Source organism: Hyla sarda, chromosome 4, assembly GCF_029499605.1.
Source record: "Hyla sarda isolate aHylSar1 chromosome 4, aHylSar1.hap1, whole genome shotgun sequence".
Lineage (NCBI taxonomy): Eukaryota > Metazoa > Chordata > Amphibia > Anura > Hylidae > Hyla > Hyla sarda.
Window position 1 is genome coordinate 179875378 of NC_079192.1, and position 22997 is coordinate 179898374.

Consider the following 22997-nt stretch of genomic DNA (forward strand, 5'->3'; position numbering starts at 1 on the left):
CCTATAAGACGAGCCCCAGCTCTCCTATAAGACAAGCCCTCCTGTCAGCTCTCCTATAAGACGAGCCCTCCTGTCAGCTCTCCTATAAGACGAGCCCCAGCTCTCCTATAAGACGAGCCCTCCTGTCAGCTCTCCTATAAGACAAGCCCTCCTGTCAGCTCTCCTATAAGACGAGCCCCAGCTCTCCTATAAGACGAGCCCTCCTGTCAGCTCTCCTATAAGACGAGCCCTCCTGTCAGCTCTCCTATAAGACGAGCCCTCCTGTCAGCTCTCCTATAAGACGAGCCCTCCTGTCAGCTCTCCTATAAGACGAGCCCTCCTGTCAGCTCTCCTATAAGACGAGCCCTCCTGTCAGCTCTCCTATAAGACGAGCCCTCCTGTCAGCTCTCCTATAAGACGAGCCCTCCTGTCAGCTCTCCTATAAGACGAGCCCTCCTGTCAGCTCTCCTATAAGACGAGCCCTCCTGTCAGCTCTCCTATAAGACGAGCCCTCCTGTCAGCTCTCCTATAAGACGAGCCCTCCTGTCAGCTCTCCTATAAGACGAGCCCTCCTGTCAGCTCTCCTATAAGACGAGCCCTCCTGTCAGCTCTCCTATAAGACGAGCCCTCCTGTCAGCTCTCCTATAAGACGAGCCCTTCTGTCAGCTCTCCTATAAGACGAGCCCTCCTGTCAGCTCTCCTATAAGACACGTCCTCCTGTCAGCTCTCCTATAAGACAAGTCCTCCTGTCAGCTCTCCTATAAGACACGTCCTCCTGTCAGCTCTCCTATAAGACACGTCCTCCTGTCAGCTCTCCTATAAGACGAGTCCTCCTGTCAGCTCTCCTATAAGACGAGTCCTCCTGTCAGCTCTCCTATAAGACGAGCCCTCCTGTCAGCTCTCCTATAAGACGAGCCCTCCTGTCAGCTCTCCTATAAGACGAGCCCTCCTGTCAGCTCTCCTATAAGACAAGCCCTCCTGTCAGCTCTCCTATAAGACGAGCCCCAGCTCTCCTATAAGACAAGCCCTCCTGTCAGCTCTCCTATAAGACAAGTCCTCCTGTCAGCTCTCCTATAAGACGAGCCCTCCTGTCAGCTCTCCTATAAGACGAGCCCTCCTGTCAGCTCTCCTATAAGACGAGCCCTCCTGTCAGCTCTCCTATAAGACGAGCCCTCCTGTCAGCTCTCCTATAAGACGAGCCCTCCTGTCAGCTCTCCTATAAGACGAGCCCTCCTGTCAGCTCTCCTATAAGACGAGCCCTCCTGTCAGCTCTCCTATAAGACGAGCCCTCCTGTCAGCTCTCCTATAAGACAAGTCCTCCTGTCAGCTCTCCTATAAGACGAGTCCTCCTGTCAGCTCTCCTATAAGACGAGCCCTCCTGTCAGCTCTCCTATAAGACGAGCCCCAGCTCTCCTATAAGACGAGCCCTCCTGTCAGCTCTCCTATAAGACAAGTCCTCCTGTCAGCTCTCCTATAAGACGAGTCCTCCTGTCAGCTCTCCTATAAGACGAGTCCTCCTGTCAGCTCTCCTATAAGACACGTCCTCCTGTCAGCTCTCCTATAAGACAAGTCCTCCTGTCAGCTCTCCTATAAGACGAGCCCTCCTGTCAGCTGTCCTATAAAGACGAGTCCTCCGGTCAGCTCTTTCAGGCACCACAACCGCCATTACCACATTTTCTCCTTTCTACGTCACTATCATTCTACATTGTGTGTGATATTATGAGAGCCCAAGGCCACGTTCTCCCCAGCGCTATACAACACATGTACAGCCAGCACACACCAAGTACCTGCCCCCGCTCCCGCTCCCGCTTTGCCCCTACTAAACCCCACACCACACGTGCCATTCACAGGTCATTCCCCTCAAAGAAAACGGACCGGCTCCTCCTCCACTTTCTCTGCAAACGTCTCCTTGGAAACCACGACTCCGCCACAGAACCTCCGCTGAGTCTGTACCACGTGACTGAGTACTGAGAACAAATGAGAGAGCGCGCTGGCATCACGTGCCCTGCGTATAATCTTGTGTAAGGACGCCGTCGGTTCTCCTGAGGTCAAGTAGCTGTAGTTCTTGTCAGGGGAACGGAGGCGGCCATTTTGGATGTGGGCTGTTCTATTTAGGGATTAGGGGGAGATTATCTGCTCTGCGTATTGTATGTGTCACAAGTGGGCGGGAATCAGTGTTCTGAGCGGAGAGCTTCTCAATGAGGGAAAACGTGTGACGTGCAGGCAAGGCTAGTGGACTGTTTTGTTGCAGTTTTTATTTTTCTGGCAGACACATGGTAGTTAATGGGATTTTCTCACATCACCCGCATTGGAGGAGGGTTTGCGATGGACCGCATCTTCGAGTATAGTTTTTTGTGAGAACGCTTTGCACTTTTTACTTGCACTTGGGTGACCTGAGAGCAAGTACCTCACCTCCATCTTTCAGGTTCCTCTGTTTAATAAGAAACACCAATGTTTTTGTTTATCAAATAAATAAATAGTTAAAGGAGATATCCAGTGGTGAAAAACTTATCCCCTATCATAAGGACAGGGGATACGTTTCAGATCGCGGGGGTCTGACCGCTGGGGCCCTCGCAATCTCCTGTACGGGGCCCCGACAGCCCACGGGAAGGGGGCGTGTTGACCATCGCACGAAACGGCCCTCAATACAACTCTATGGCAGAGCCTGAGCACTGCCTTTGGCAATCTCCGACTCTGCCAAATAAATATAAATCAATACCAATTTTGTTGCTACAACAAATAATCACATATGCTCTAGTATTATCCCCACGGTGCCGACCTTTCTGCCACGGCGATCTTATAAATGGATCGGCGTGAATGCATCCTACAGAGGGGGTAAAGTACCCACTCTGGATGGAAGCGGGATCCTACACATTTGTTGTGGTTATAAGTGGATGACAATACCCTTGCATGGTGTGTTATACTCAGGCCCCACTACTGTGTATACAGGACTCATTAGACTGTGGGGCCTAGGCTACCATTATATGAGTGGTATTCATTCCCTATCCTTTAACTCCCTTGATGACATCACAATAGTGAATGCATCGGGAGATGTGATATGACATGTGTATACTTGAAAACGCACACGTGAAATATTTCTATGGGGATAATGCTAAAGTATATGTGATTATTTGTTGTAGCAACACAATTGATATTCATTTAACAGTATATACCTTTGTGCTTCCTATTCTTTTGGCTATGGGCAATGTCTTCAACATTTGTGATAGCCCAGTTTGATCCATTGATGTGACACAATATATAATTTTTTATACTTTTTAAGTGACGCGTTTGTGACGCTCTGTTCGTGCCCGCCTCCCGCGCTAATGAATATTCTTCATCATCTGCACATGTGCCATTGTGATATTAGCCTCGGGCCTGACGCGCTGTGGGATTGTTAACACTCACCTAGGTTAGTGTTAACAATCCCCCAGCACGTCAGGCCCGAGGCTGACATCACAATGGCACATGCGCAGATGACCCTCACGATCGAGGACGAATTGCGCATGCGCCAATCACTGGAGCCGATTTGCCGCAAGCAGCCCAATCAGCATTCAGCTTAGAAGAAGCTGAAAGTAAGGAGGTGCGGGCACGAACAGAGCGAGGGGCAGGCCGGTCTTCCACACAACACCCTGCAGGGTGACGTATCGATGTCAAGATGGCGACGGGAGAAAAAAAAAGTGGTCGAGGCAAGCCAGCAAACTAAAGAATTAACCAGCTTCCGGGTCTGTTAAAAAAGGTTAAAAAAAAAACACAAAGTAGCGTTAGCAACAGGAAAGAAAGCATTAATGACATATAGCCACAGTACTAACTAACTGGCCAAAGAACGTTAAAGCAGTGGAGAACCCCTTTAATGGCCTTTTTGAATCTCCGTTCTACACTGGAAGCGGTGCTCCTCCCTAAGGAGAATACTTGCCCATTTAGCTAGTCACAGGCCTCTTCCCGCAGCCAATCCAGAACACCCTGCTCTGTACTGACAAGGGGCAAGCACCCAAAACAGCTGTCTGCAGATGGGTCTTCTTCCCTTCTGAGGAGAATTCTGGCTTAGCATAAATCCCAAACAGTTTCTGAGACTTCGTAACTGGAGCCAGAGCTGATCACAGGGCATGCTACCTGAGAAGGTGGTGTGATGAGCTGCTTTGCATATTGCTTACCCGGAAAGCCCGGAGTGCTAATGGCCTTTTTGAATCTCCGTTCTACACCGGAAGCGGTGCTCCTCCCTAAGGAGAATACTTGCCCTTTATAGACATTTAGCACAGAAATTCTGCCACAATTCCATTAAGCAAGCTTTGCTGAACAGAATTTCTGAGAAATTGTGGGAATTCCGCCATGTAAACACATTCTTAGGCTAAGATTCCACTGAGGTTTTTGTCTTGTGGTTTCTTAGGCTTAAAAACGCTAGTAAAATTGCCAGGAAAACTGCCACAGATTTTCTGTGCATTTTGGTGTTTTTGCGAAAAAATTGTATTTAATGAAATTTATATTTTTTAAAACAAATTCTTTTAGAAATTTTTAAACAGGGATCAATTTATGTGGGCAGGCAGGGAACGAAACATGTAGCCATTAATAATAAAAATGTAGAAAGGCGCAATTTAAATGTAAAAATAATATATTTTTAACATTTTTTTTTATTGGTAATGTATTTTAATAATGTGTTTAATAAAGTATGTGTGTGTGTATTTCACTTTTTTTTTTCTCTATTTTTTAATTTTTTTTTAGGTAGTACTACTACTCCTAGCATGGAACAGCCTGTTCCATGATGGGAGTAGTAGTATCTATACTAATGGACATATCGCCCCGGGTGTTACTCCTGACACCCAATGCGATCATCCTATCTATTGCAGAGATGGGGAGCGGCTCTATACAGCGCTCGCATCTCTGCTTTGTACTCCGGCCAGCCAGTGATGTGAATAGAAATTCACTCATTCATATTTTCTGCCCAGAGTGGGGATTGGCCGGATGGTGGCAACCAATCCCTACTCTCAGCGGGAAATATGAATAATAATTCTATTCACATCACTGGCCCTCCAGAGTATAGTGCAGAAATGCAAGCGCTGTAGAGAGCCGCTCTGTATCTCTGCAATAGAGAAGATGATCGCATCGGGTGTCAGGAGTGACACCCACTGTGATCTGTCCTTAACTGCAGGTACTATTACTCCCAACATGGCGCACACTCTGCTCCATGCTGGGAGCTGTAGTACCTGCATTAATAGATCGCAGTGAGTGTCACTTCTGACACCTGTTGCGATCTGTCTATTAATGCAGGTACTATAGTTCCCAGCATGGAGCACAGTGTGCTCCATGTTGAGAGCAGTAGTACTTGCAGTTAAGGAAAGATCACAGCAGGTGTCACTCCTGACACCCGCTGTGATCCTCCTGTATAGATGTGGGCGGCCGACGGCTCTTCTATGGTCCCCTGCACTGACGTATATATACACCTATTCATATTTCCCACAGAGAGTTGTGATTGGTTGGAACCATCTGGCCAATCACAGCTCTCTGCGGGAAATATCAATCTGTGATGTGAATAACTTCACATATCGCAGAACCTAGTGCAGGATTGCGGAGAAGAGCGTCCGTGCCGCCGGCTTCTATACATTATATAGGAGGATCGCAGGATCGTCAGAAGTGACACCCGGGGCGATCTGTCTATTAATATTAGCATTGGCTGAAACCATCTGGCCAATCACAGCTCTCTGCGGGAAATATGAATAGGTATATATATATATATATATATATATATATATATATATATATATATATACGGCAGTGCAGGAGACCATAAAAGATCGGCCGGCCGCATCTATACATTATACAGGCGGATTGCAATGGGTGTCAGAAATGACACCCGGGGTGATCTGTCAATTAGTACAGGTACTACTACTCCTATCATGGAACAGTGTGTTCCATGCTGGGAGTAATAGTAGTACTACCTATAAAATGTAAAAAATAAAGAAATTTTTTTTAAAAATAAACACACCCCTTATTCAACACATTATTAAAATACATTATTAATAAAAAGTTTAACAAAATTAATTATAACAAATATATTATTTTTACATTTAAATGGCCCCTTTCAAAATTTTATTATTGTCGATTACATTTTTAGTTCTCTGCCTGCCCACATAAATTGATCTCTGTTTAAAAATGTATAAAAATGTTGTTAGAAAAAAAGATACATTTTGTTAAATACTATTTTTTTCATCACTACTGTATCTTTTTTTATTATTATTTTTTAATGGTACCCTATGAAATTTTATTAAAAAAGGTATCTCCATCTCTTTTTTGGATGCCAAAGTTAAAACCCAAATGGCATTTTTCTTTTTTTTTTTTTATTCTCATAGACTTCTATGGGAGAAAAACGCTAAGATTTTCCGGAAAAATAACACCAAAGTCTCAACAAGAGGTAGTTTTTGGAAAAACAATGGGACTGTGTCAGTTCTATTGAACTACTCATACTGTAATTCCATCCATTTGGCTAGGTTCTTACTATGGAGTATCAGGACTGGAATTCTGTTAGGAATGGAGGTAGGACTGCGCAGACATTGCCATCCCTCAGACGGCAATGAATTCAGCAACGGATTCTGCCAAATGAGTAAGATCATTCTTTTAGCAGTGGAGTTCCACCACTGAAATTTCGAAGTAGTAGGGGAAGTCTCCAATATTATTGTCGGCCCATCGGTATAAACTGGGTTAACCAGGACCTTTTCGGCCAGAATGGTATGATGGTTAACACTAAGGTCTAGTCTTGCCTAATCTTTATCAATACCCTGGGTATTATGGAGATTGGAGGGAAAACATAGGCCAGTCTGACCCTCCATGGAATGGACAGAGCATCTATGGATGAGAAATTGCCCTCCCGATATCAGGAGCAGAATCTCTCCATCTTGGTGTTAAACCTTGTGGCCATGAGATATACTGTATCTCTGGCATCCCCCATTGCTCAGTGATCTGAAGACATCTGTCCCTGTGCTGAAAGTCCACAGCTCAGTTGGTCGACAACCTTATTACGGATCCCACAAATGTGTACAGCAGACAGGTGAGTTAGGTTCTTCCATGATAGAATCAAACTCCCTTCTAGAGATGAGCGAACTTTACAGTAAATTCGATTCGTCACAAACTTCTCGGCTCGGCAGTTGATGACTTTTCCTGCATAAATTAGTTCAGCTTTCAGGTGCTCCCGTGGGCTGGAAAAGGTGGATACAGTCCTAGGAGACTCTTTCCTAGGACTGTATCCACCTTTTCCAGCCCACTGGAGCACCTGAAAGCTGAACTAATTTATGCAGGAAAAATCATCAACTGCCGAGCCGAGAAGTTCGTGACGAATCGAATTTACTGTAAGTTCACTCATCTCTACTCACTACCCTGAGAAGGGATTGAGATCTTGTAAAGAAAAAATGGTGGTTCCCCAGGCCCAAAAATATAATTCAAAACTTTAATGGATATATATTTAAAGGGGTACTCCACTAGCCAGCGTTCGGAACATTTAGTTCCCGAACACTGTGTGCTCGCTGCGGGGGTCGGACACGCCCCCTCTTGACATCAGGCCATGCCCCTCAATGCAAGTCTATGGGAGGGGGCATAGTGGCCATCACGCCCCCTCCCATAGACTTGTATTGAGGGTGCGGGGCCTGATGAAACAAGGGGGCGTATTCGACCACCGCAGCGCACTCACAGCGTTCGGAATTAAATGCCCTGAACGCTGGCCAGTGAAGTACTGCTTTAAATATCACAAAAAGTGGACAAAGAAAAATTCATGATAAAATTGCAAATGAAATGCTGATACATTTCCACCTTTCAATAGACTTTAGTTATTCCATGCCATTTTTTGTTTTGGTTTCATTGTATGTATGGATTACTTGGGTTGTTACCAGCATCTGGTTAAAATTTCATGTAAATCGCAGCTTTGGAAATATATTTAGTAGAGATGCCCCGATACCACTTTTTTCAAGTACTCATCAATACCAATTACTGATAACTATTATAACAATACAATAAATAACACATGGAAAAATATGTGATTCGATGTGTGATTGTGATATAATGACCAAATGGTGAAATCCTACCCCCCCCTCCCCCATTTCATGTCCAATCCTCTCCATTTCATGATAGCTATTCCCCTCATTTCAAATAGCCATTCCACTCATACTATCAGGGGAATGGGCTATATGAAATGAGGGTAATAGGCATATGAGAGGGGAATGGGCATATCAAGAGAATGTAAATGAGGGGAATGCAAATGAGGGTAACGGACATATGAGGGGGGAATGGGCATATAAGCAAATGCAAATAAGGGGAATGGGCATAAAGGGGGGGGGGGGGTTGGCTATATGAGGAGGAATGGGCAAATTAAATTCATATGCCCATTCTCCTCATTTGTACCCCCCTTCATATGCCCCTTTTCCTACCTTATTTAATGACTTTTCACTGACTGAACATGATATGGAGAGAAATTAACTGAGTTTCTCCTTCATTTCATGCACCATACCTGCCTGCTCTTTTTGCTTGCTTCCATGCGAATGCACCATAGAGCACTGGGAGGAAGTGGCTTAAATTTACTCCTAGTCCTAGGCAACCTCAGTGACTTGGGAGCCACCGCTGCACAGAAGTTCCGCCCCCATGCCGATCATCTGGGACACGGGACCCACTGCAGCCGCTACAGGGCCGCTGCCATGGCAGGTTCTGCCTAGAGGCAAAATAGGCAGCCGTCTACAGCATCCTCTTGATGGGGGGACCACAGCCGTCAAGCCTCCTCCCATAGACATGAATGGAGGTGGCGCAGTGTGACCTCATGACCACGGCTCCTCGAACCCAGTTTTCTGATGTTCATAACGCCAGGGTGCCGTCCTGAGATCGCAGGAGGTCCAGACCCCCCATGATCAGATATCTTATCCCCTATCCTTTGGGGATAAGATGTCCAGGGGTGGAGTACCCCTTTAAAGTGTACCTGTCAGCTAAAAAAATTTTTTGAGATGTCCTAGCTGATCAGCGGGGATCTAACTGTTCAACCTCTTTGTGCAGACGCATGCTCCTCTCCCTGCTCCGTGTCACATGATCAAGAAACGCTAAATAGATATATATTATGAGACCATCTCGATCTCATGAAATGGAGCCAGGAGAGTGCAAACTTCTTCCTGCTCGTTCTCTTGATTGGGGGAGGTCTGGAAACCTAGACCCCTTTCGATCAAAACTTTTGACATGTCAATGGTTTTTCCAAATGACAGTACTCATTTAAAGGGGTTGTCCAGCAAAAGTAACAACCTGTGCATGATGTCAAAAAGTATAATAAGTCACTTACAAATATAATCATATGAGCCATATTGTACAGATCTCTCCATTTCAGTTATGCTCTCTCCCTTGTAGCTGTGACATCACATCATACTCTCTAAATGCCGAGCTTCATGTATGTATTATATTATATTATATGTATAACTTCATGTGTAGGTTTCCTCCTCCCTCCCCTCCTCTCTGCTCTGGGACATGAGTCCATCAAGTTCAACTTATAACCCTAATGAGTCCCTATTGAGTTGATCCCGAGGAAGGCAAAAAAACCCTCATACTCGAGGTAAAAATTCCTTCCCGACTCCAATTATGGCAGTCAGAATAAATCCCTGGATCAATGTTCTGTCTCTATAAATCTAGTGTACATAACCAGCGATGTTATTATTCTCCAAAAATGCATCCAGACCCCTTTTGAAATCTTTTACAGAGTTCATCATGACCACCTCCTCAGGCAGAGAAATCCGCAGTCTCACTGCTCTTACAGTAAAGAACCCCCGTCTGTGATGGTGTAGAAACCTTCTTTACCCAAGACATAGAGGATGTCCCTGTAACACTCACATTTCAGAAGACAGGAACTCCGGTGTATGTGGATCCGCTGCACCTGTGTGGCAGATGACTTGGACTGTACCAGGGAGCAGAGTCCAAGGTGCCGCTGGTCTTCACCAGAGCCTGCCGCAAAGCAGGATGGACTTGCAGCTGCAGGCGACACCCAGGTCGCTACCCCTGGTACGGCTCAACCAGACAGGCGGCTGAGGAGATGCGAGGCACATGAGGGATGAGGCAACTCGTAGTCTGGATAGCAGTAGGTCAGGGCAGGCGTCACCGTAGCATATTCGGTACATAGCAGGAGTTCAGTAGGCAGACTGCAGAGGAGCAAGGTCAAGTCAGAAGAGCAGGTCATCTGGTACACGGCAAGGCAATACAAAGGAACGCTTTCTCTAGGGCACAAGGCAACAAAGATCCGGCAGAGAACTGAGGAGGGTGGAGGAATTTATAAACAAGCCACAGGTGGTTACACTAATGAGCGTACTGGCCCTTTAAATCTTAAAGGTCCGGTGCGCACACGCCTTAAGGGACGGGGACACGTGCGCCGGTGCAGAGAGGTGGAGGCAGAGTCAGGAGAAACACCCGGAGAGTGACGGACTGGGGCTCGCATGCAAGCGCGTCGGCAGCAGAAGGCAAGGGGACCATGCACTCACGGCCAGCGTGTAAGGCCGGAGTGCATAGTGTAACAGTCCCCTTGTTATAGATACAGTCCTGGGTATAAATTGATCATGGGAGAGATCTCTGTACTGTCCCCTAATATATTTATACATAGTTATTAGGTCGCCCCTAAGCCTTCTTTTTTCTAAACTAAATAACCCTAATTCTGATAATCTTTCTGGGTACTGTAGTCCTCCCATACCCCGTATTACCCTGTTGCCCGTCTTTGAACCCTCTCTAGTTCCACTATATCTTTCTTGTACACTGGTGCCCAGTACTGTACACAGTATTCTATGTGTGGTCTGACTAGTGATTTGTACAGCGGTAGAAGTATTTCCTTGTCGTGGGATTCTATGCCCCTATTGATGCACCCCATGATTTTATTTGCCTTGGCAGCAGCTGCCCGACACTGGTCACAACAGCTAAATTTACTATTAAGTAAAACTCTCAAGTCCTTTTCCACGTCAGTCATCCCAAGTGTTCTCCCATTTAATACAAAATCCCAGACCGGATTTTTCTTCCCCATGTGCATTACCTTACATTTATTAGTGTTGAACCAGTGAACATCTGCCACTTCCCAGCCCAAACCTCCAACCTATCCAGATCCATTTGTTACAGTGCACTGTCCTCTATAGTGTTTACCGCTTTACAGAGTTTAGTATCATCTGCAAAGATTGCTACTTTACTATACAACCCCTCTGCAAGGTCATTAATAAATATATTAAATAGAATTGGACCCAAGACTGACCCCTGTGGTACCCCACTAGTAACAGTCACCCAATCAAAATAAGTACCATTAATAACCACCCTCTGTTTCCTATCATAGAGTCAGTTACTTACCCACTTACACACAATTTCCCGTAGCCCAATCCTTCTCATTTTATGCACCAATCCTTTATGTGGCACCGTATCAAATGCTTTGGAAAAATCCAGATATATACGACATCCGGCGATTCCTCCTGGTACAGTCTGGAGCTCACCTCCTCATAAAAGCTGATCAGGTTAGTTTGGCAGGATCGATCTCTCATAAAGCCATGCTGATATGGGGTCTAACATTTATTTTTATCAAGATACTCCAAAATAGCATGTCTTAGAAAACCCTCAAACCATTTACATACAATGGAGGTTAAACTAACAGGTCTATAATTCCCGGGGTCACCTTTTGACCCCCTTTAAAATATTGGCACCACATTTGCTATGTGCCAGTCCTGGGGAACAGTCCCTGTTACTATAGAGTCCCTGAATATTAAAAATAGGGGTCTGTCTATTACATTACTTAATTCCTTTAGCACACAGGGGTGAATGCCATCTGGACCTGGTGATTTGTCTATTTTGATTTTTTGTAGGTGGCACTGTACTTCTTCCTGGGTTAGACAGGTGACCTGTACTGGGGAGTTTACCTTATCTTGCTGTATTTCACCTGGGATATAATATTCCTCAGTGAATACAGTGGAGAAGAATTTGGTTAATATATTTGCTTTTTCCTGATTCCCGTCTATAATTTCTTCATTTGAGGAGGAGAGCTATTATTACTGCTCATTAGATTTTCAGGCAGCAGAAAGCCTTTCTTAGATAAGCAGATGAGAGGGGAGGGGGAGCATGGACATGAGCTCTGCTTTCAGAGACTATGACGTAATTTCACAGCTACAAACCAAACAGCCGAGCTAAACAATTTTGACAAAAAAACTTTTTGACATCATACACAGGATGTTTCTTTTGCTGGACAACCCATATTGTGTAATGTATATTAGGCCAGCCTAAATGTCCCCGATGGCTGCTATTGCGGAACTCGAAGATTATGGCCCTGATTTACTATTGTAAACCCTACATGTTTTGTCGGGCTGTGCGCCAGAAAAAAACAGAATCGAAAAAATGAAAACCCCCTGGCTGACTCTACATTTTACTGAGAAAACCTGAAAAGGGGGCGTGGTCGTTATGGAAAGTGGGCGTTGCTGCTGACAAAATGGGCATGTCCCTGACATTTTCACTAAAACCCTCCATATTTACTGAGGTTTCCATAGAAAGGGTATGTTCACACTGCGGAATTTCCGCACAGTGAACGTTATTATCAGTGTGAATGGGTCTTCCGCGAGACCCGTTCACTGCCAGGCTGAATCTTCGCTCGCTGAATTCCGCGAGCGGAAATTCAGCTACAAATCCGTAGTGTGAACATACCCAAAATGTAGTGGATTTGAGGTGAGGAAAACCCTACAGATCAGAGCATTTGTAAAAAAAAAAAAAAAAAAAAATGTAGGGAAAAGTTCTAAATGTAGGGAAACATTAGTAAATACTGTGGGAAAAAAATTGTAGGGAATTAAAACTCACAAAGAAAACTCCACTCCACTCTTAGTAAATCAGGGCCTATGTATGTTATGTTTCAAATTGCCTGATTCTCTGTTTTCCCAGGTGTTGAGTATTGTCAGAATTGTCTGGCATTTTATCCCTCTCTTTCTTTATGCCACTAAACCAGTGATTCCCCACCGCGGTGCCGCGGCACACGTGTGTGCCGTTTTGTACTGCTCGTGACGCCGCGAGATTTTGCCGTGATTTTTTTTTATTTTTATTTTTTTTACATGTCCCGCCCCGGCCTGCGCGCTTAGACTGATGGCGCATTGGGGGAAGGGAAGCCTGCGTGCACACTGCGCACGCAGCGTCCCCCTCCCCCCTGCATCCGCTGCGTCCCCTTCGTCGGCTGCGAGCCGAAAATGGTGCCCTGGGGCGGAACGAGCTGCGTGTGCGCCGGACTCCCGTGCCTGCCGTGGAACTGCAAGCTGCGCGTGCCGGCTTGCTTAAGGTACCGTACCCTTTCCACCCCTCTTTTACCCCCCCTCGTCACCCATGTCCACCCCCCCTGTCACCCATGTACACTCCTCTACACCCATGTGCAGCCCTCTACACCCCTCTGTACACTCCTCTACACCCCTGTCACCCATGTACACTCCTCTACACCCCTTTGTCACCCATGTACACTCCTCTACACCCCTCTGTCACCCATGTACACCTCTCTGTCACCCATGTACTCTACTCTACACCCATCTGTCACCCATGTACACTTCTCTACACCCCTCTGTCACCCATGTACACTCCTCTACACCCCTCTGTGACCCATGTACACTCCTCTACACCCCTCTTTCACCCATGTACACTCCTCTACACCCCTCTGTCACCCATGTACACTCCTCTATACCCCTCTGTCACCCATGTACACTCCTATATACCCCTCTGTCACCCATGTACACTATTCTACACCCATCTGTCACCCATGTACACCCATTTGTCACCCATGTACACCCATCTGTCACCCATGTACACTTCTCTACACCCCTCTGTCACCCATGTACACTCATCTATACCCCTCTGTCACCCATGTACTCTACTCTACACCCATCTATCACCCATGTACACCCATCTGTCACCCATGTACACTTCTCTACACCCCTCTGTCACCCATGTACACTCCTCTACACCCCTCTGTCACCCATGTACACTCCTCTACACCCCTCTGTCACCCATGTACACTCCTCTATACCTTTCTGTCACCCATGTACACTCCTCTTCACCCCTCTGTCACCCATGTACACTCCTCTACACCCCTCTGTCACCCATCTACACTCCTCTACACCCCTCTGTCATCCATCTACACTCCTCTACACCCCTCCGTCACCCATGTACACTCCTCTACACCCCTCGGTCACCTATGTACACTCCTCTACACCCCTCTGTCACCCATGTACACTCCTCTACACCCCTCTGTCACCCATGTAAAGCCCTCTACACCCCTCTGTCACCCATGTACACTCCTCTACACCCCTCTGTCACCCATGTACAGCCCTCTACACCCCTCTGTCACCCATGTACACTCCTCTACACCCCTCTGTCACCCATGTACAGCCCTCTACACCCCTCTGTCACCCATGTACAGCCCTCTACACCCCTCTGTCACCCATGTACACTCCTCTGTACGCTCCTCTACACCACTCTGTCACCCATGTACACTCCTCTATACCCCTCTGCCACCCATGTACACCCCTCTGTCACCCATTTACTCTACTCTTCACCCATCTGTCACCCATGTACACTCCTCTACAACCCTCTGTCACCCATGTACACTCCTCTACACCCTTCTGTACTCTCCTCTATACCCCTTTGTCACCCATGTACACTCCTCTACACCCCTCTGTCACCCATGTACACTCCTCTACACCCCTCTGTACTCTCCTCTATACCCCTTTGTCACCCATGTACACTCCTCTACACCCCTCTGTACACTCCTCTACACCCCTCTGTCACCCATGTACACTCCTCTACACTCCTCTGTACGCTCCTCTACACCACTCTGTCACCCATGTACACTCCTCTATACCCCTCTGCCACCCATGTACACCCCTCTGTCACCCATTTACTCTACTCTACACCCATCTGTCACCCATGTACACTCCTCTACAACCCTCTGTCACCCATATACACTCCTCGTCACCCATGTACACTCCTCTATACCCCTCTGCCACCCATGTACACCCCTCTGTCACCCATTTACTCTACTCTACACCCATCTGTCACCCATGTACACTCCTCTACAACCCTCTGTCACCCATATACACTCCTCTACACCCTTCTGTACTCTCCTCTATACCCCTTTGTCACCCATGTACACTCCTCTACACCCCTCTGTACACTCCTCTACACCCCTCTGTCACCCATGTACACTCCTCTACACTCCTCTGTACTCTCCTCTATACCCCTTTGTCACCCATGTACACTCCTCTATACCCCTCTGTCATCCATGTACACTCCTCTACACCCATCTGTCACCCATGTACACCCATCTGTCACCCATGTACACTTCTCTACACCCCTCTGTCACCCATGTACACTCCTCTATACCCCTCTGTCACCTATGTACACCCCTCTGTCACCCATGTACTCTACTCTACACCCATCTGTCACCCATGTACACTCCTCTACACCCCTCAGTCACCCATGTACACTCCTCTACACTCCTCTGTACGCTCCTCTACACCACTCTGTCACCCATGTACACTCCTCTATACCCCTCTGCCACCCATGTACACCCCTCTGTCACCCATTTACTCTACTCTACACCCATCTGTCACCCATGTACACTCCTCTACAACCCTCTGTCACCCATGTACACTCCTCTACACCCTTCTGTACTCTCCTCTATACCCCTTTGTCACCCATGTACACTCCTCTACACCCCTCTGTACACTCCTCTACACCCCTCTGTCACCCATGTACACTCCTCCACACCCCTCTGTACTCTCCTCTATACCCCTTTGTCACCCATGTACACTCCTCTACACCCCTCTGTACACTCCTCTACACCCCTCTGTCACCCATGTACACTCCTCTATACCCCTCTGTCATCCATGTACACTACACTACACCCATCTGTCACCCATGTACACCCATCTGTCACCCATGTACACTTCTCTACACCCCTCTTTCACCCATGTACACTCCTCTATACCCCTCTGTCATCTATGTACACCCCTCTGTCACCCATGTACTCTACTCTACACCCCTCTGTCACCCATGTACACTCCTCTACACCCCTCTGTCACCCATGTACACTCCTCTATACCTCTCTGTCACCCATGTACACTACTCTACACCCATCTGTCACCCATGTACACTTCTCTACACCCCTCTGTCACCCATGTACACTCCTCTACAACCCTCTGTCACCCATGTACACTTCTCTACACCCCTCTTTCACCCATGTACACTCCTCTATACCCCTCTGTCACCTATGTACACCCCTCTGTCACCCATGTACTCTACTCTACACCCATCTGTCACCCATGTACACTCCTCTACACCCCTCAGTCACCCATGTAAACTCCTCTACACTCCTCTGTACGCTCCTCTACACCACTCTGTCACCCATGTACACTCCTCTATACCCCTCTGCCACCCATGTACACCCCTCTGTCACCCATTTACTCTACTCTACACCCATCTGTCACCCATGTACACTCCTCTATACCTCTCTGTCACCCATGTACACTACTCTACACCCCTCTGTCACCCATGTACACTTCTCTACACCCCTCTGTCACCCATGTACACTCCTCTTCACCCCTCTGTCACCCATGTACACTCCTCTTCACCTCTCTGTCACCCATGTACACTCCTCTTCACCCCTCTGTCACCCATGTACACTCCTCTACACCCCTCTGTCACCCATGTACACTCCTCTACACCCCTCTGTCACCCATGTACAGCCCTCTACACCCCTCTGTCACCCATGTAAACTCCTCTACACCCCTCTGTCACCCATGTACAGCCCTTTACTCCCCTCTGTCATCCATGTACACTCCTCTACACCCCTCTGTACTCTCCTCTATACCCCTTTGTCACCCATGTACACTCCTCTACACCCCTCTGTCACTCATGTACACTCCTCTACTCCCCTCTGTAAACCATGTGGAACCTAATAGGTTGGTTTTGTAGGTTTAACGGTGAAGAATTGTGTGTGGAAGAAATCGTGATGATGGCGCGGACCAGATGGAGAAGAGAAGGCAACGAAAGCAAATTGGAGAAGACGTCTGTTACGCCGAGCGCTCCGGGTCCCCGCTCCTCCCCGGAGCGCTCGCTTCACTCCCTCCGCTGCAGCGCTCCGGTCACGTCCTCTGACCCGGGGCGCTGCGATCCTGCTGCCAGCCGGGATGCGATTCGCGATGCGGGTAGCGCCCGCTCGCGATGCGCACCCCGGCTTCCCTACCTGACTCGCTCCCCGTCTGTTCTGTCCCGGCGCGCGCGGCCCCGCTCCCTAGGGCGCGCGCGCGCCGGGTCTCTGCGATTTAAAGGGCCACTGCGCCGCTGATTGGCGCAGTGGTTCCAATTAGGGTTTTCACCTGTGCACTTCCCTATATTACCTCACTTCCCTTGCACTCCCTTGCCGGATCTTGTTGCCTTAGTGCCAGTGAAAGCGTTCCTTGTGTGTTCCTTGCCTGTGTTTCCTGACCTTCTGCCGTTGCCCCTGACTACGATCCTTGCTGCCTGCCCCGACCTTCTGCTACGTCCGACCTTGCTTCTGCCTACTCCCTTGTACCGCGCCTATCTTCAGCAGCCAGAGAGGTGAGCCGTTGCTAGTGGATACGACCTGGTCACTACCGCCGCAGCAAGACCATCCCGCTTTGCGGCGGGCTCTGGTGAAAACCAGTAGTGGCTTAGAACCGGTCCACTAGCACGGTCCACGCCAATCCCTCTCTGGCACAGAGGGTCCACTACCTGCCAGCCGGCATCGTGACAGTAGATCCGGCCATGGATCCCGCTGAAGTTCCTCTGCCAGTTGTCGCTGACCTCACCACGGTGGTCGCCCAGCAGTCACAACAGATAGCGCAACAAGGCCAACAGCTGTCTCAACTGACCGTTATGCTACAACAGTTGCTACCACAGCTTCAGCAGTCATCTCCTCCGCCAGCTCCTGCACCTCCTCCGCAGCGAGTGGCCGCTCCTGGGATACGCTTATCCTTGCCAGATAAATTTGATGGGGACTCTAAGTTTTGCCGTGGCTTTCTCTCCCAATGTTCCCTGCATCTGGAGATGATGTCGGACCTGTTTCCCACTGAAAGGTCTAAGGTGGCTTTCGTAGTCAGTCTTCTGTCCGGAAAAGCCCTGTCATGGGCCACACCGCTCTGGGACCGCAATGACCCCGTCACTGCCTCTGTACACTCCTTCTTCTCGGAAATCCGAAGTGTCTTTGAGGAACCTGCCCGAGCCTCTTCTGCTGAGACTGCCCTGTTGAACCTGGTCCAGGGTAATTCTTCCGTTGGCGAGTACGCCGTACAATTCCGTACACTTGCTTCAGAATTGTCCTGGAATAATGAGGCCCTCTGCGCGACCTTCAAAAAAGGCCTATCCAGCAACATTAAAGATGTTCTGGCCGCACGAGAAATTCCTGCTAATCTACATGAACTTATTCACCTAGCCACTCGCATTGACATGCGTTTTTCTGAAAGGCGTCAGGAACTCCGCCAAGATATGGACTCTGTTCGCACGAGGCGTTTCGTCTCCTCGGCTCCTCTCTCCTCTGGTCCCCTGCAATCTGTTCCTGTGCCCCCCGCCGTGGAGGCTATGCAGGTCGACCGGTCTCGCCTGACACCCCAAGAGAGGACACGACGCCGTATGGAGAACCTCTGCCTGTACTGTGCTAGTACCGAACACTTCCTGAGGGATTGTCCTATCCGTCCTCCCCGCCTGGAAAGACGTACGCTGACTCCGCACAAAGGTGAGACAGTCCTTGATGTCTACTCTGCTTCTCCACGTCTTACTGTGCCTGTGCGGTTGTCTGCCTCTGCCTTCTCCTTCTCTACAGTGGCTTTCTTGGACTCTGGATCTGCAGGAAATTTTATTTTAGCCTCTCTCGTCAACAGGTTCAACATCCCAGTGACCGGTCTCGCCAGACCCCTCTACATCAATTGTGTAAATAATGAAAGATTGGACTGTACCATACGTTTCCGCACGGAGCCCCTTCTTATGAGCATCGGATCTCATCATGAGAGGATTGAACTTTTGGTCCTCCCCAATTGCACCTCGGAGATTCTCCTTGGACTTCCCTGGCTTCAACTTCATTCCCCAACCCTGGATTGGTCCACTGGGGAGATCAAGAGTTGGGGGTCCTCTTGTTCCAAGAACTGTCTAAAACCGGTTCCCAGTAACCCTTGCCGTAACTCTGTGGTTCCTCCAGTAACCGGTCTCCCTAAGGCCTATATGGACTTCGCGGATGTTTTCTGCAAAAAACAAGCTGAGACTCTACCTCCTCACAGGCCTTATGATTGCCCTATCGACCTCCTCCCGGGTACTACTCCACCCCGGGGCAGAATTTATCCTCTCTCTGCCCCAGAGACTCTTGCCATGTCCGCTTCCGTGTCCCTAGCTACAAGTTGGGACCACGCTATCTTGGTCCTTTCAAAATTTTGTGTCAAATTAATCCTGTCTCTTATAAACTTCTTCTTCCTCCTTCTCTTCGTATCCCTAATGCCTTTCACGTCTCTCTTCTCAAACCACTCATCCTCAACCGTTTTTCTCCCAAATCTGTTCCTCCCACTCCTGTTTCCGGCTCCTCGGACGTCTTCTCGGTCAAGGAAATTTTGGCTGCCAAAAAGGTCAGAGGGAAAAATTTTTTTTTAGTTGACTGGGAGGGTTGTGGTCCTGAAGAGAGATCCTGGGAACCTGAGGACAACATCCTTGACAAAAGTCTGCTCCTCAGGTTCTCAGGCTCCAAGAAGAGGGGGAGACCCAAGGGGGGGGGTACTGTTACGCCGAGCGCTCCGGGTCCCCGCTCCTCCCCGGAGCGCTCGCTTCACTCCCTCCGCTGCAGCGCTCCGGTCACGTCCTCTGACCCGGGGCGCTGCGATCCTGCTGCCAGCCGGGATGCGATTCGCGATGCGGGTAGCGCCCGCTCGCGATGCGCACCCCGGCTTCCCTACCTGACTCGCTCCCCGTCTGTTCTGTCCCGGCGCGCGCGGCCCCGCTCCCTAGGGCGCGCGCGCGCCGGGTCTCTGCGATTTAAAGGGCCACTGCGCCGCTGATTGGCGCAGTGGTTCCAATTAGGGTTTTCACCTGTGCACTTCCCTATATTACCTCACTTCCCTTGCACTCCCTTGCCGGATCTTGTTGCCTTAGTGCCAGTGAAAGCGTTCCTTGTGTGTTCCTTGCCTGTGTTTCCTGACCTTCTGCCGTTGCCCCTGACTACGATCCTTGCTGCCTGCCCCGACCTTCTGCTACGTCCGACCTTGCTTCTGCCTACTCCCTTGTACCGCGCCTATCTTCAGCAGCCAGAGAGGTGAGCCGTTGCTAGTGGATACGACCTGGTCACTACCGCCGCAGCAAGACCATCCCGCTTTGCGGCGGGCTCTGGTGAAAACCAGTAGTGGCTTAGAACCGGTCCACTAGCACGGTCCACGCCAATCCCTCTCTGGCACAGAGGGTCCACTACCTGCCAGCCGGCATCGTGACAACGTCATTGGTGAGTTGCTGTATAAAGCAGCACTTTAAACAACATACCCATTGATAAATAGATATAGTGCATTGCAATTTTTACCACCCCCCCCCTTTTTGCAATTTTTACCGTCCCCCCCCCCCCCCCCCTTTTAATTGTTTTTAATTTTTTAATTTTTTAATTTTTTTTTTGCTCGTCAACCTCGGTAGCGGTGCCCCGCCAAAATTGTTTTTTCCGAGGTGTGCCCCGACCCGAAAAGGTTGGGAAACACTGCTACTGAACATACAGTTTTGGCCAATTAAAGTGCTCATGTTTGTATGGAAGTCTGGAGGAATATCTGACAGACGAATAAGTGTTTGGCTGACCATTATCTTATGTTTATGGCCTATATAATTTCATATTCCCTAATATAGCCCTCTGAATTCACTAGTAAAATGAAGCTTCTGTTTGTTCCAACACATCTCACTAAACAATTAGCAACCTTTTATTGCAACATGCCTTGTTCTTGGCATATTATGATATTTTCTCTGAATTGTCTTCCGCTAAAGTAAAGGAAAATGTCATTAGGGAACAGTCCCAGTCAGAATTAAATCTGTCAGAATGACTGTCTGATGGCTTAGTTTTTAGCCCATCTTTCTCTTCTGACTTATATGACTTGCACAATGTTTTTTAATGTGTTTTAGATACTTTTTAGACATTGCACCTTGCTCAACATAGGGGCAGGGCCGGCCTTAGGTGTTCAGGTGCCCTGTGCGAGCTAACCTTGTGGCGCCCCCCTATTACCCCATAAACACACACAAAGAGGAAAAAAATCTTTGTAACAAATATATTTTTTTTATATTTAATCGTTCCCCTGCCTTCTTAATCAGTCCCATGTCCCCCTTAATCAGATGCAGTATAGTTCCCCCCACATTAGGTGCAGTATAGTCCCCCCCCCACATTAGGTGCAGTATAGTTCCCCCACATTAGGTGCAGTATAGTTCCCCACATTAGGTGCAGTATAGTTCTCCACATTAGGTGCAGTATAGTTCTCCACATTAGGTGCAGTATAGTTCCCCCCCACGTTAGGTGCAGTATAGTTCCCCCACATTAGGTGCAGTATAGCTCTCCACATTAGGTTGGCAGTACAGTTCCCTCACATTAGGTGCAGTATAGCTCTCCACATTAGGTGCAGTATAGTTCCCCCACATTAGGTGCAGTATAGTTCCCCCACATTAGGTGCAGTATAGCCCTCCACATTAGGTTGGCAGTATAGTTCCCCACATTAGGTGCAGTATAGTTCTCCACATTAGGTGCAGTATAGTTACCCACATTAGGTGCAGTATAGCTCTCCACATTAGGTTGGCAGTATAGTTCCCCTTATTGGGTGCAGTATAGTTCCCCACATTAGATGCAGTATAGTTCCCCACATTAGGTGCAGTATAGTTCCCCACATTAGGTGCAGTATAGTTCCCCACATTAGGTGCAGTATAGTTCTCCACATTAGGTGCAGTATAGTTCTCCACATTAGGTGCAGTATAGTTCTCCACATTAGGTGCAGTATAGTTCCCCCCACGTTAGGTGCAGTATAGTTCCCCCACATTAGGTGCAGTATAGCTCTCCACATTAGGTTGGCAGTACAGTTCCCCCACATTAGGTGCAGTATAGCTCTCCACATTAGGTGCAGTATAGTTCCCCCACATTAGGTGCAGTATAGTTCCCCCACATTAGGTGCAGTATAGCCCTCCTCATTAGGTTGGCAGTATAGTTCCCCACATTAGGTGCAGTATAGTTCTCCACATTAGGTGCAGTATAGTTCTCCACATTAGGTGCAGTATCGTTCTCCACATTAGGTGCAGTATAGTTCCCCCCACGTTAGGTGCAGTATAGTTCCCCCACATTAGGTGCAGTATAGCTCTCCACATTAGGTTGGCAGTACAGTTCCCTCACATTAGGTGCAGTATAGCTCTCCACATTAGGTGCAGTATAGTTCCCCCACATTAGGTGCAGTATAGCCCTCCACATTAGGTTGGCAGTATAGTTCCCCACATTAGGTGCAGTATAGTTCTCCACATTAGGTGCAGTATAGTTACCCACATTAGGTGCAGTATAGCTCTCCACATTAGGTTGGCAGTATAGTTCCCCTCATTGGGTGCAGTATAGTTCCCCACATTAGATGCAGTATAGTTCCCCACATTAGGTGCAGTATAGTTCCCCACATTAGGTGCAGTATAGTTCTCCACATTAGGTGCAGTATAGTTCTCCACATTAGGTGCAGTATAGTTCTCCACATTAGGTGCAGTATAGTTCCCCTCACGTTAGGTGCAGTATAGTTCCCCCACATTAGGTGCAGTATAGCTCTCCACATTAGGTTGGCAGTACAGTTCCCCCACATTAGGTGCAGTATAGCTCTCCACATTAGGTGCAGTATAGTTCCCCCACATTAGGTGCAGGATAGTTCCCCCACATTAGGTGCAGTATAGCCCTCCACATTAGGTTGGCAGTATAGTTCCCCACATTAGGTGCAGTATAGTTCTCCACATTAGGTGCAGTATAGTTACCCACATTAGGTGCAGTATAGCTCTCC

General features: G+C 48.1%; 1 protein-coding gene across 4 annotated transcripts in view; it reads right to left on the bottom strand.

The window, feature by feature from the left end:
* Window positions 1–2069, bottom strand: part of TMEM266 (transmembrane protein 266) — a 69988-nt gene extending 67919 nt beyond the window's left edge. Inside the window, exon 1 of one of the 4 annotated variants that reach the window (XM_056572947.1) lies at window positions 1855–2069. The gene's annotated coding sequence lies outside the window, so the exon portion shown is untranslated. Of the gene's footprint in view, window positions 1–1820 lie in introns of all 4 variants that reach the window. The other 3 variants (XM_056572948.1, XM_056572952.1, XM_056572950.1) reach the window with 3 other exon arrangements.
* Between the last annotated feature and the right edge of the window lie 20928 nt (window positions 2070–22997).